We start from the raw sequence: 13,706 nt of genomic DNA on the forward strand, positions 1-13,706 counted from the left end.
ATATTCTTTCTTAGTTCGATCTCAGATCACAAAATATCTTCACAAACTTCACATATATCACTTTCACAAAAGTTTGCATACAATTGCTTGACACAATTTTTTTAAGATAACACACTTGAATTTGCAAGATGTCGTTTGCATAAATACCATGCCTTTACATAAATTTGTTGCTAGATTGGCTAAGACCACAATACACTTTTCCAACTTAGAGTAAACATCTAGAATGTCAGCCCTAATTGGAAAAGTGATTATTTTGTAAACAAAATAATTCCTTTCATTTAATTCCAAATTCTTTTTTTACTTGTAAAACATGAATATCTCTTTTTTGGAAAATCCATACTAACTTCTAAGGTTAGACACACATCATCAACATGTATACTATCTCCATATAAATTCTCTAGTCATAATATGATATCAGCGACAAGTTACAAACAAAATAATATGTTTTTGTATACCACATTCATACTTAGACAATTTATGAGGACGAAAAAATAAGTATCTTTATTTCTGAGGTTTCCTGTAAGCATGTACATCATGTGTTGCCATAAATGACAACAATTACACATCTTCAATAGCCAATTGTCAACAATCTCCCCCTTTGGCATTGATAGCAACAAAATAGGGAAAATTGGCTAGGTATAAAAAAACATAAAATAAATAACATATTAACATTACATCTATTACAATTTGTCCATTTTACACATGCTCCTTCTTACAAAATGATTTCATACTTTTCACTTTACCTAATTTATAATTTTCTTATGTATTTCTACCCCCTTGACATCAATTACAAAGGTTAAAATTTCAAAAATTGTCCAAAGACTATCCATCTAGTGTCAAAATCTCTATAAACATCTACCTTGACACATTCCTCCAATTGTTTCTCAACAAAAGACATTTTCAAAGCAATAGACTCTCTAAAATCTAATACTTTCTTCAAAATTTGTTCCTTCCAAAGCTTTAGTTTCTTGATATCACTCTGAATACTTTTCAATTGTCTTCAAAATCATCAATTTTACTAGCATGATGTTGTAATTGGCTAGATAGAGCTTCTAGCTCACTCATTTTTTCTCCAATTGATTATCAACATCCTTAGTTAGCTTGTGAGATAGAGTACACTTAATGTACAATATATTTCCATCTTGTTGACACTTCCAAAGTTCTTTGATACAAGTATCAAGACTTTTAGAATCATTGTCCATATTTAGACAAATGGTGCTAAACAAGTTAGCATCATGTGAGATTTGTTCCTTAGATTTTGCAACATTCAACAAATTTGTGAATTCTTCATCAAAAGTCTTTAGTACTTTATGTGCCATCTATTCTAGATCTACTTCTATAACTACCAAAATACTATGCAATCTATTAGTAACCTCCATTAGGGTTCTTTACAAGCTCTTTATTGTCTTGTTCTTCTAAATAAGTTTTGACAAAAATGAGATGAAGTCAGTTTGATCATCATCATCATTTGCTATGCTAGCAAGAAAAGGTGGAGTGGATGAACTAGAAGGTTTAGTGTCATCTTCCCTCTACTTCTTTTTAGTTGCCTCTTTGACTATTCTTTCTTCTTCCTCTTTCTTTTCCCTTTCCTTTCTTTCATTTTCTTTCTTCTCTTCCTCTTCTAATCTCTTCTTCTCATCTTCTTATGTTTTCCTTTTCATTTCTTCCTCTTCTTTTCTTTTCATCTCATCTTCAAGCAATTTTTGCTTGGTCTCTTCAATTCGTATTAGTTGTTCTTCAATATTCTTAGTATGAGGTTCATTCTGTTTGAAACCTTCAAATGGGTTTATATCATCAATGTTAACAATAACATTGATCTGATCTATCTGCACTATCTCACCACTCACTAACACTTCCAAGGGTCTTGGTGCTGGTGAAGATGTTACCTTGGACTTTGTCAACATCTTATTTATGGCTATCATAGTTTCACTTCTTATCTTATCTTTCTCACCTACCATAAACAAAAATAATCTTACTTTGTGATGTAAGGAGGGCAGGAACAACTAGGGTCAAAGGCACAACCAACAATCCAAACTAACCTTGTAGAGTAAACACAATAGAAGAAAACACACAAAGAGAACAACACCACACAGAGAGAGAACAATATCCTTTTATTTTTTCAAAAAATGATCAATATACATGCCTAGCTATAAGGCCTTCTGGGTTATAGCCAGATACTAAATACATTCAAGATCTAAGATCTAGCTTCAAATTACCACTTCTATATATATATGCCATAAACTTTTCAAACCTTCCAAAATCTCTTCTTAACTCTCGAAAATCTCTACCAATCTACTCCTCCAAATTTTCCTTAACTCCAAGCCTAAACACCCTATTTATACATGTCAAAACTACTTACAGAATGTTCCAGATCATTACATAAAAGAAGGGTTGACCCAAAAATGATCCAAATACATCCCAAGAAAAGATCTAATCATAAATTTTGTGATCAAAATAAATCTTGCAAGTCATCTTGCACCAAAAATGTAGAAAAAAATTCAAAATACTTATGCTCAACATCAATAGGAAAACTCAACACATGAAGGATCACTCAGCATACACTATGTAACTTAGCACATGAAAGATAGCTCATCACATACTATGGAACTATGCACACACTATATAGTGAGATGGGATAACAAACTAACCCAAGTGTTAACATGACATGGGATAACTTCAACTAAGCTTAAACTACAAAATTACTAGCAGTTGGCAATTGTTGAACCTCAACAATGACTGTAACTTAGCAACAACTAGAAGAATGAACACAAATGAGCAGGGTAACACATCAACCTAGGATGCTCCTACATTAGAAAACTAAGGTAGAAAGAAATGATTCTCTCGGATCATTGAGATGTCACAACCCAAGCTAAATCTAACTCAAATTGAAAAATCTATGTAGCACCTTCTACTAGTCTGTTCTTCGACTTTACCAAATATTCATAGTACTCTTTTCCTCTTGTGTTTTTACCAATTCTCTGATCCAATATCTATTCAACCTCTTCAATCTATTTCTTAGAATAATCATCAGGTACAAAAACTTCATCATCTGACACATGATACTTATACAGATCAACAACATTGAATATAGGAGATATATCCATGTCATTAGGTAACTCAACTTCATAAGAATTTCCACTGTCAAACTTTTTCAAGATCTTATGAGGTCCAAATGTCTTCATATTTGACTTACTATATGTTCCAACCAAAAATCATCCTTTCTTCAAATGAAGCATCAACTCATCACCAACTTTAAAAACATGATGTCTTCTAGATTTATCAGCATTCTCCTTGTACTTATGATTACTTTGTTCCAACTTCAGCTTTACTTCCTTATGGAAAGATTCCATAAAATTAGAAAATTCTTCTCCTACAACACTTCTCTTCTCTTCACTAGGAACATGCCTTAAATCTGATACTCCTCTAGGCTTCATTTTAGTAATAATCTCAAAAGGTGTCTTCCTTGTACTTCTAATCATAAAATTATTATATGAAAACTCATCTTGTGCCAATACCATCTCCCAATTATGTGTTTAATCTCCAACTAAGAATATTAGCAAATTATCCAACTAAACTTTAGCAAATTACCCATCTTCTTCCACATAGTTCTCCAAAAATAACCTACAAACTTACTATCTCTATTAGAAATAATCCTTCTAGGTAATCCATGCAATCTAACAATCTCTTTGAAGAAAAGTTTAGCAACATCCCCAACATCTGATATCTTCTTACATGGTATAAAATGAGCCATTTTAGAAAATATATCCACAACAAATATAGAATCATACCCCTTTGTTGTTTTAGGCAATCCAAAAACAAAATCCATACTAATGTCACTTGAAGGTTTCTCAGAAATAAAACAAGTTGTATACAATCCAATATTTTGACTTAATCAATTTGTAACTTGACAAACTCCACAGATCTTCACAAATTTTTGAACATCATTATACATATGTGGCCAATAATACTTGTCCTTCAGCAAACTCAATTTCTTATCAATTTCAAAATTTCCATCCAATCCACCACTATGCTTTTCACTAATCATATTCAACCTCATAGAACTTATAGGGATACACAACTACATACCTTTAAACAACATACCTTCTTGAATTAAATATTCATCATACTTATAGATGTGATCTTTTAGATTTGGTGCTCTATACTCTCTCCATGCCTAAAAAAAAATTAGGATTAGTATCATACAATTCTTTCATTTCATCAAAACCAAGAAATTCAACCTTCATTTCAGTCAACAAATAATGTCTTCTACTAAATGCATCAACAACTTTGTTAGTAACTCCACTCTTATGCTTAATCACAAATGTAAAATTTTGCAAATACTCAACCCACTTCATATGTCCTTGATTTAATTTATGTTGACTTCTGAAGTACTGTAAAGCTTTATGATCAATAGACAACACAAACTCCTTAGATAAAAGCTTAAATAATAGCATAAAACTATTGATCATACACAAAATAATTCCTTTTAGCATCATTCAACTTCTCACTAAAGAAAGAAATAGGTTTTCCTTCTTAACTTAATACAACTCCTATTGCATTTCCACTTGCATCACATTCTACTTGAAATACCTTATTGAAATTAGGAAAGGCCAATATAGGTAACTTAGTAACCTTTTGTTTTAAAGTCTCAAAAATCTTATCAGCTCCATGTGTCCACTTGAATTTCTTTTTGTCTCATCTCATTGTCTCATTTAGAGCATTACAAACCACACTAAACTTATTTATAAACTTTCTGTAAAAACTAACCAAACCATGAAATGATCTTACCGCACCCACATTCTAAGGTGTAGTCCATTCTAAAATTACTTTAACCTTCTCAGGATACATTCTCAAACCATCAACTAAAGAAAAAATCTCAAATACACAATCTTCTCTTGCATAAAAGAATACTTTTTTAGATTAATCATTAACTTCTCCTCTTTCAATCTCTGCAATACTTTTCTAACATTATCAAGATGTTCTTCCTTATTCTTTCTAAATATCATAATATCATCCAAATAAAAAATCATAAACTTACCCAAAAATATCTCAGAACTTCATTCATTAGCCTCATGAAAGTACTAGATGCATTAGTCAAACTAAAAGGCATAACCAACAATTCATAAAAACCATATTTTTTCTTGGAAGCTATCATCCATTCATCACCTTCTCTGATTCTAATATGATGTTAGCCATTCTTCAAATCAAACTTGGTAAAATAATTTACTCCATACAAACAATCCATTATGTCATCCATTCTTGGAATAGGAAACCTATATTTCACTATGATCTTGTTAATAGCTCTAGAATTAGAACACATTCTCCATTCTTCCTTCCTATTAGGTGTTAATATAGTAGGTACATCACATGAAATCAAACTTTCTTTGATTATTTCCTTCTGCAAAAATTCATGCACTTGTTTTTTAAGCTCTTCATTCTCTATAGGTCTCAATCTATATGGTTCTTTGTTTGGTAAACTAGCTCTAGGAATCAAATCCATACAATGACTTATACTTCTTACTAGTAGTAAATCATTAGGAATATCCTCAGCAACAATATCCTTATACTCATTCAAAAAATTTGTAATTTCATTTGGTACTCAGCTACCACTATCTTTTGTCACTTCATCATTACCAGCTTCTACTATCACTTGGCCATTACTACCCAAACTTGGTCCTGTAGAAATTAGTGTAAAAAAGACATGATTCTTCTTCACTTCTTTTTCAAATTATTTCCCATTAACCATGCAAACTTTTATTGTAGTACAATCAACCTCATCTAGACATTTCAATCAATGGTAGTAATATTTTCTTCTTCCCATTCAGCCAAAGACTATACTGATTCAATCTTCCATCATGTAAAACATATCTATCATATTTCCAAGGTCTACCCAATAAGATATGACAACAATCCATGGGCATAATATCACATAGAACTTCATCAAAGTAATGTCCAATCTTGAACTTCACAACACCTTTCTCACTTACCAATATCTTATGGTCATCGTTGTTCCATGAAACATGATAGGGTTTGGGATGTTTCAGCCTCTATAATTGTAACTTTGTAACTAGCTCTTCTAATGCCAATTTTTTAGAATTTCCACTATCCATGATAACCTTGCAACATTTTCTAGCCATCTTACATCTAGTCTTGAAAAGAATTCTTATTAGAATAGGTTCCTCATCACTCCCTTATTAACTAAGGTTTTTCTCACCATAAAATTTTCTCCAAACCTTGGGTCCACTTGGTGAAATCTCAATATCTTCTTGTACCACAACATTTATATTACCTTGCCCACTTTTAGAAGATCTACATTCAAAAGATATATTCCCTTCTTTACCACATTTGAAATAATTACCACAAAATCCATCTCTAGCATAAGAATTACCTCTTCCTTAATAAGAACCAACACCTCCTTAGTATGAGTTATTAGAAATAATAGTCCACATTGAATTAGCTTTCTAACAATCAAAACATTTATCTTCTTTAAACAGACTTAAACATTCAACCAAAGTAAACAACAACCATAATAAAATTCTCATAGATAGATACAGCAAATATGTTGACTAGGGAAACCCTTGTTAGGAAACTTTGAATCCTTATGAGGAGATTCCAAACCTATTAGGATTTGTAGTATAATGTATGCAAGATGAGACCTCTACCCAAACATGCAATTTTGACTACAAGAATAGCTCACTGCCCAAGCAAGTAATTTGATATTATCTTTCTTCTTTCCTTGGTTCTATCAACTGAACCAATCATTGTTAGACATTGTAGACTAGGTCACAAACCTCACATACAAGTATCAAACCTTAGACCACTCAGTAAGACATTGGAAATGAAGTTTTCTTCACTTCCACATTGCTCTTCTCAACTTTCCATTCCACACTCTCTACTACTTATAGTCAATCATAAAAAAGTATCATTATATTCCATGATAAAGGAAAATGTTCTTCCTTAATACCAAGTCCTCAAAAAAAATTCTTGAGTTAGTTGTTAAACCTTCTCAATTAATTATTACAGGGCCACATTAAGAAAAAAATTTACACTTAGCAATAACATTAATCTTCTACTGTGCAACTTAAATAACTTTTCGTACATGCACTATTATGATGAGTGAGCTTAGCCACATCATCACCAGCTTATCTTCCTTATTTCCTCAACCTGGATTCTAAGAATAACAACTCTGCTAAGAGATATAACAAGTTTACTAGAACATGTCTCTATAAACTCTATCTCAGAACATACATCACCAATACTCTCATAACTTTTTCTAGACTTATCCTTCCTTCTTTCAATATTAATTGCATATACCAGATACTTAGAAGTATCTTTTGTAACCTAATATACTTATAATAATAAACTAGACATCTATACCAACTTGATCGTTGTGTTATTCCTCTATTAGATACCATAGAAAACTGCTATGTTGACATCAATGAAAAACTCAATCATGAATGTAACATATCATCATAGTAGCATATCTACAATACTCCCTCATAGGAGTATCATCAACATTCATTCTTGCAACTAATCTTCTAATAATCTCCCCCTTTTGCATGGATAGCAACATAGATGAAAAAACATATAGTTCCAAGAATACCATCAAAATACTATTAATCTTATTTTCAAATCTTCTTCATCAATCCTTGTCTTACATTGATATACCTCAATGTGCTTTTTAAAATACTTCTCCTCATGATGTTTTTTATGCAATACTCTCTCCCATTGACATCAATGTCAAAGGTTTCAGCAACCAACATCTCTACATCAAACTCTACAACAACTGATTCTTACTAGCCCAAGTGTCAAAAGATACTATTCACAATAATATCCAACAAGAGTCCTAGATGACTATGTCCATTACAGATACTCACTCATATAGGAAGCATCAACATTTAGTCTAGACAAAAAAAGGTGCTCTATTACCCTAGACTAATGCATCCTTGCATCTTCTACTCTAATGTAGGAAGGGGTATAACCTGAAGGATACCTTGCAAATACTCAAAAGTATCTTTGGGAAGAGGCTTAGTGAATATATCTACAATCTACTCTTTAGTGCTCACATAATCCAATATGATTTCCTTGTCTGCAACTTTCTCTCTCAACATATGATACTTGATAGAAATGTGCTTAGTATTGGAAAGCAATACTAGATTCTTACCTTGTTTACCATGCTTGTGTTGTCACAATGTATAACAATAGGTTCATTGATTTCTATCCTTGTATCCTTCAGCATCTACTTAATCCAAATGACTTTATTCTATTATTTTCTACTACAATGTACTCTATTTCTATTGTACTTTATGATATATAATCCTACTTTTTTCTTAACCAAGAAACCAATCTTACCCAAAGAAAGAAAGCTCCACCACTTGTTCTTTTTTTTCATCCATACTATTTGCCCAATTTTTATTAGTATAAGCACTTACAGTGAAATCATTAGACCTATCATACCACAATATAAATTTTGAAGTTCCTTTCAAATATCTAAATATCCTTTTGTTGGAAATAATCAAGACTAGCTAGGTTACTGAGAGGGGAGGGGTGAATGAGTAACCTCAAAAACTTTAAATCAATTCAGTACTTGATCCATTCATCATCCATTCATCTAATATACTATATGCATGAACACATAATTTTGGTAACCCAAAAACCTTCCAAATAGAAATTAAAATTGGGGTGGGGATAATACCCACAAAACTTTGCTACTACAGTATGAAGTTAGTCTATTAGGGCTTACATTGATCACTTCTGATGATCTACCTGGTTAAGAGCAATTTGGACTACTAGATCCACCTTGTTAGAGGATTTACAAACATACAATGAAGTATGCACTCTATTAGGAGATTTATATAGAGATTGTTAAATCTACCCTGTTAAAGGATTTACAAAACTGATTCACCTGTTAGGATGAAATAATGGATCTACTTATAACTTGATTTTTGATTAGATTCTTGAAATATAGATCACCTCTTGTGACTAATGAATCTTTACTACTCCTTATAGACCTTGTTGAATACTCTACTCTGCTGTTGATTTGCATTTATTCTTCTCAAAGCATTGAATGTCCATTCCTTGATACATTCATTCATATATATTCACACATTATAAATGATATAATACATTAAATATATACCATTCCAATAATTACAATTTCAATGCTGGCCAAAACACAAGCAAACAAAATATTGCTAAGTCAACCAAACAATAGAAAACTCGAGTTCTTCAAGCTGACTTGGTGACCTTCTGATACTCGACATTCACTGCATTACTCAGAATCCTCATGTAATTGATAGAAGTAGAAGATATGTCCATACTAATCACACAATGTAGCTTGGAACTTGGTAACCATTGGAGACTTGGTAGATATAGTGTCACTTAGTAGAAATTGAACCCTTCATTTACCTTGCTTTCACTCAGTAAACACTAGACTTCCATCACTCGATAAACACTAGACTTCCATCACTCGATAAACACTAGCTTCCATCACTCAAACTAATGACTTGGTAGACACTATGAAGCTCAGTGAACATTTTAGGCTTGGTAGATACTGCTAGACTACACACTCACTCGGTAGCTTCAGGAATGCTCGGTGTGAACTACTGGACTACACACTCACTCGGTAGCTTCAAGAATGCTCAATGTGAACTACTTAAGTGATGAACCTACAAGATAATCACTGAATGCTTAGTATACATTGTAGACTGAGTGATGAGCTTAGTAATCATTCAGAGTTGAATAAGTGTTGTCACTAATGACAAATACAATATAATGCCAACAATCTCCACATTTTGCATTAGTGACAAAAAAACACTTCTGAGCCAAACATTTTATACACTAACATACTGGATTTGATTTTTCAAAATTGATCTTTGTAAACCTATTGTATATAAATTTCTTACATGTCTTTACATATCTCTCCCATACATATGGCATGGTATATACATAGCTTATCACTGTACATATATCAATCTATTATATTCTCCCTTATTTTCTCCATTGTCTCTTACTCCTCTTGACTTTTACTATCTCTTACTCACAATAGTCTCCCCCTTTTTTGACAATAATGCCAAATATAACCATACTTATACAGAGACACCAAAATGTGAGAGAAACTTAGAATGTACCTTAAGAATAAGAGCTAATGTCTTATCTTAGTTCTCTTGAAAAATTTTGCAAATATGAAGTGCAACTTGGACTTCTACTAATAGTTCTATCATATGATCTACAACTGAAAAATTGTTATCATGGATCAATGTTTTTGAATAAGCAATGTGCTTCTGTATTGTGTCCATGATAGAGAGGATCATGTTTTGGATGTCTATTAGTGTAGACTAGATCCTTGCTTCCTCTCTCAAGAGTTTTTCCTGCATGTCTAACAGGAATCTGATCTTTATGTGATGTGTGGAGCTTGAGTTGGGGTCAAGCTGCAACTTTTGAGCATAGGCCTTCAGATCCTCATCAATTTTATTCAATTTTAACTTTATTTATTTTGTGTACATGGTAACATCACATAGCTTGACAAAAAGGGATGTTACATTTGTAAAATAATTTTCAAGATTAGCCAAAATTGTAGAAAGTTCTATTTGCTTAATGGCTATTTGCTGAGCAATATGCTCAACGATTTTATTGTCAAATTTTTTCTCTACCTTTTCTATAAGCTTCTCTTGGCCAGAAGTGTCCTCATTGGAATTTTGTATGGCCTCTTCTAATTGTAATACAATGTGTTGAGATGAATCCACATCAACACCTATTGCCTTAGTAATTATATTTTTAGCATTTTCAATTATAGTGAACTCTCTATCTCTCTCATCTCTAAGTTGTTTCTGCCTTGCTCTTTGCTCTAAAAGCTAACTGAGCAGTCTCATTTCATCAACTATGGTAGTATCCAAATCTATCTTAGGTATAATAATTTCCTTGTCCAAGTCTATATCTTCATTAATTTCATTGCCAGTAAGAAGAATTTTTAGTGGAGTCTTTGGTTTTACTTCAATGCTTACTTCCTTGGATTTAGAAATAGAAACAATAGCTGATGAAGTTGGACTAGTAGAAGAAACTAGAATTGATCCATCTGGAGGAAAATTGAGAGGGGTACTAATTGTATTGAAAATTGATGTGCTTCCAAAAAAATTAAGTATCAATAGGTAATGTACCAAGTGGAATATTTACAACTGAAGTACTAATTGGGACAAAAATTGTTACAGTTCAAGCAATGGATGACAAAACTATAGAACACACTAGCAAACTTATTGTACATGCTGCAATAGATGACTTAGGAGCTGATAAAGAGGGTTGTAGCTTGGTAGATGAAGTGCTTGACACTTCCATTGAAGATACTTATAGCTGGGAGGTGACAAGTGATGATTGAGCTATTGATGTGGCAATTGTGCTCACAGTCTCACTTGCAGAAGCTATCTCCATAGTAGATGTAATAGTCATTGATGGAGAGTGAGTAAGGGATGTAATAACTTCTGCTAAAATTTTTACTTGAACTTCTTCATCCTTGTCTTCCTCATTGGCTTCATCATCATCCTTTAATGCCTGATAGTCCTCAACATCAAAAGTGGCACATGAAGCATTATCTCCTTCATCATTGTCACTATCATCATCATCATCTTTGATTTTTACAGGATCATTACTTGGCTTATGCAGATGATAAATGTTCTTCCACATTTTTGTAGCATCCTTAACTACATGCTCAATATCTTTTATCAAAATTAAACAAGTATGAAACCTGATTGTCATCTTGTCTTCATTCTTCATCATTGCTTCCTTTACCTCTGCATTGGTAAGGGTTGGTAGCAACTATCTCAAAGATTGTTCATATATATCTTTTGCAGTTTGCATAGCTAATTCCCATCTAGGTTGCAATCTTGCTAGTAACTCATTACAAATTTAAGAGGCGATTTGATCAGGGGAATATTTCCATTTTCCCATCTTGGAGAGTACTAGCTCCTCAATTTGCATTTTCTCAACATCTATTCTAGTTTCATATTTTAAAGACTTAAAGTTTGAGATGCTTGTACCTTCTTCCATTTGTTTCAATCTTTCTTGGAAGGTGAGAGGAGGCTTACTAAATACAACTTCACTGCCTCCTTTCTTCTTTGATCTTCTAGTAAACACAGTTGTGGAGGCTTTGGGTGGCTTGGTAATGATTACCTTGCCCTTCTTTCTAAATGGCTCTACCTCTTTCTTAGATTCATCCTCTTCTTCATCTTCACCTTGTCCCTTGGTAATCATTAAGGGCTTGGTAGCAATTTTTAACTTGGCAACCTTTCTCTTGCCTTTATTAATTACTTGAGGAATTTTGATTTCTATTTCTATTTTGGGCTTTGCCTCATCATATGTTCCAAAAATTAGTTTCTTTGGATCTACTAGCTCATCCACCAATGATTCAATAATATCCTTGGTTTCATCAATATTGACCTCATAAGGAAGAGGTTTCACCCATGCAACTTGGGGCCTGACTGCCTGCATGTATACTCTATCACAATCAACCATAAACCATACATCATCTTTGTAGTCTTCAACAAATTTTGGTGGAATTTGAAACCTATTATTCATCCTTTCCTTGAAATCTTAACAATAATTATCCATGATGCTATCAAAGTTTACACCCATTTCTGCTACAAACTCATTTATCTAATATAGAATAGGAATATCTTTTCTCTACACAACAGTTCCTTTGGATGGAAATAATTTTTGTACATAAAAGAATAGACATGCCAAAAAAGATTCAAATTTGCAAGGGTTGTTCTTTGAAGTCCTAATGCTGTCCATATTCTTGTTCAATTGTATTAACAATAATTCTGATAGATCAAATTCTAGATTTTTCTTCACAACCTTGAATGCCAAATCCACGGCCTCATAGAGCACACTATTCAAATGACTAGAGCTATAAATCTTGTGAGCAATGACATGAATTCCAAACCCTAATTCAACATTAGAAATAGTTCTAACCTTGAAACCTCTACCATCCCATTCAGCTAGGGTTTTCTTCTAAAGTTCGTCCTGACCTAGGGTTTTGGTAGTTTTTTCTTTACTTAGCATGGGGAGACCAGTAATCTTATGAATCATCTTCTTGGTGATTAATATTGATTGCTCTAGCCATAGTTGACCATTGTGCACATGACTAAGGATGTACCTAATCCACTTAATCTGGAAACTTCTTGGCATATGCGAGATATGGGTTAATCCTTTGGTCTCTAGATGCTTATGCTCAATTTTCAAAGAGCCATCAACACTCATTTCTCCTAGGGAATTTTACATTTCTAGGTTTCCAATCTCTTGAACAGAACATTTGAAATGAGTAAAAATATTGTTGATAAAGAGTACTTTTGGTGGAATTTGCGATTGAGCTCCATTGGGGTCGAGTGACTCTATAATTGCTGGAACTAGCTTGAAATTTGGTGCTTTCAACTCCACACCCTTAACTAGCATTTTTGAACCTCTTTTTGTCTTGCTGCTGCTGCTACTACTCCCAAATGCCATTGATGCTTGGTAAAAGATATAAATATTTTGAACAAATCCTTCACTCTAAAATTTCTCAAAATAGCCTAGATGCAGTTGAAATCTCTTAGCTCTGAGAATTTTGAAGATGCGTTGAGAAATGAAATCGAATTTTTCCTTTTTGATGAAAATCTACCATTAATGCTCAGTATGAAAGTTTTTGTGATGACATAGTGCTTGATAGGCTATCATCC

This window comes from Cupressus sempervirens, chromosome 2, assembly GCF_028749045.1.
Source record: "Cupressus sempervirens isolate cs-2001-9-10 chromosome 2, ASM2874904v1, whole genome shotgun sequence".
Taxonomy (NCBI): Eukaryota; Viridiplantae; Streptophyta; class Pinopsida; order Cupressales; family Cupressaceae; genus Cupressus; species Cupressus sempervirens.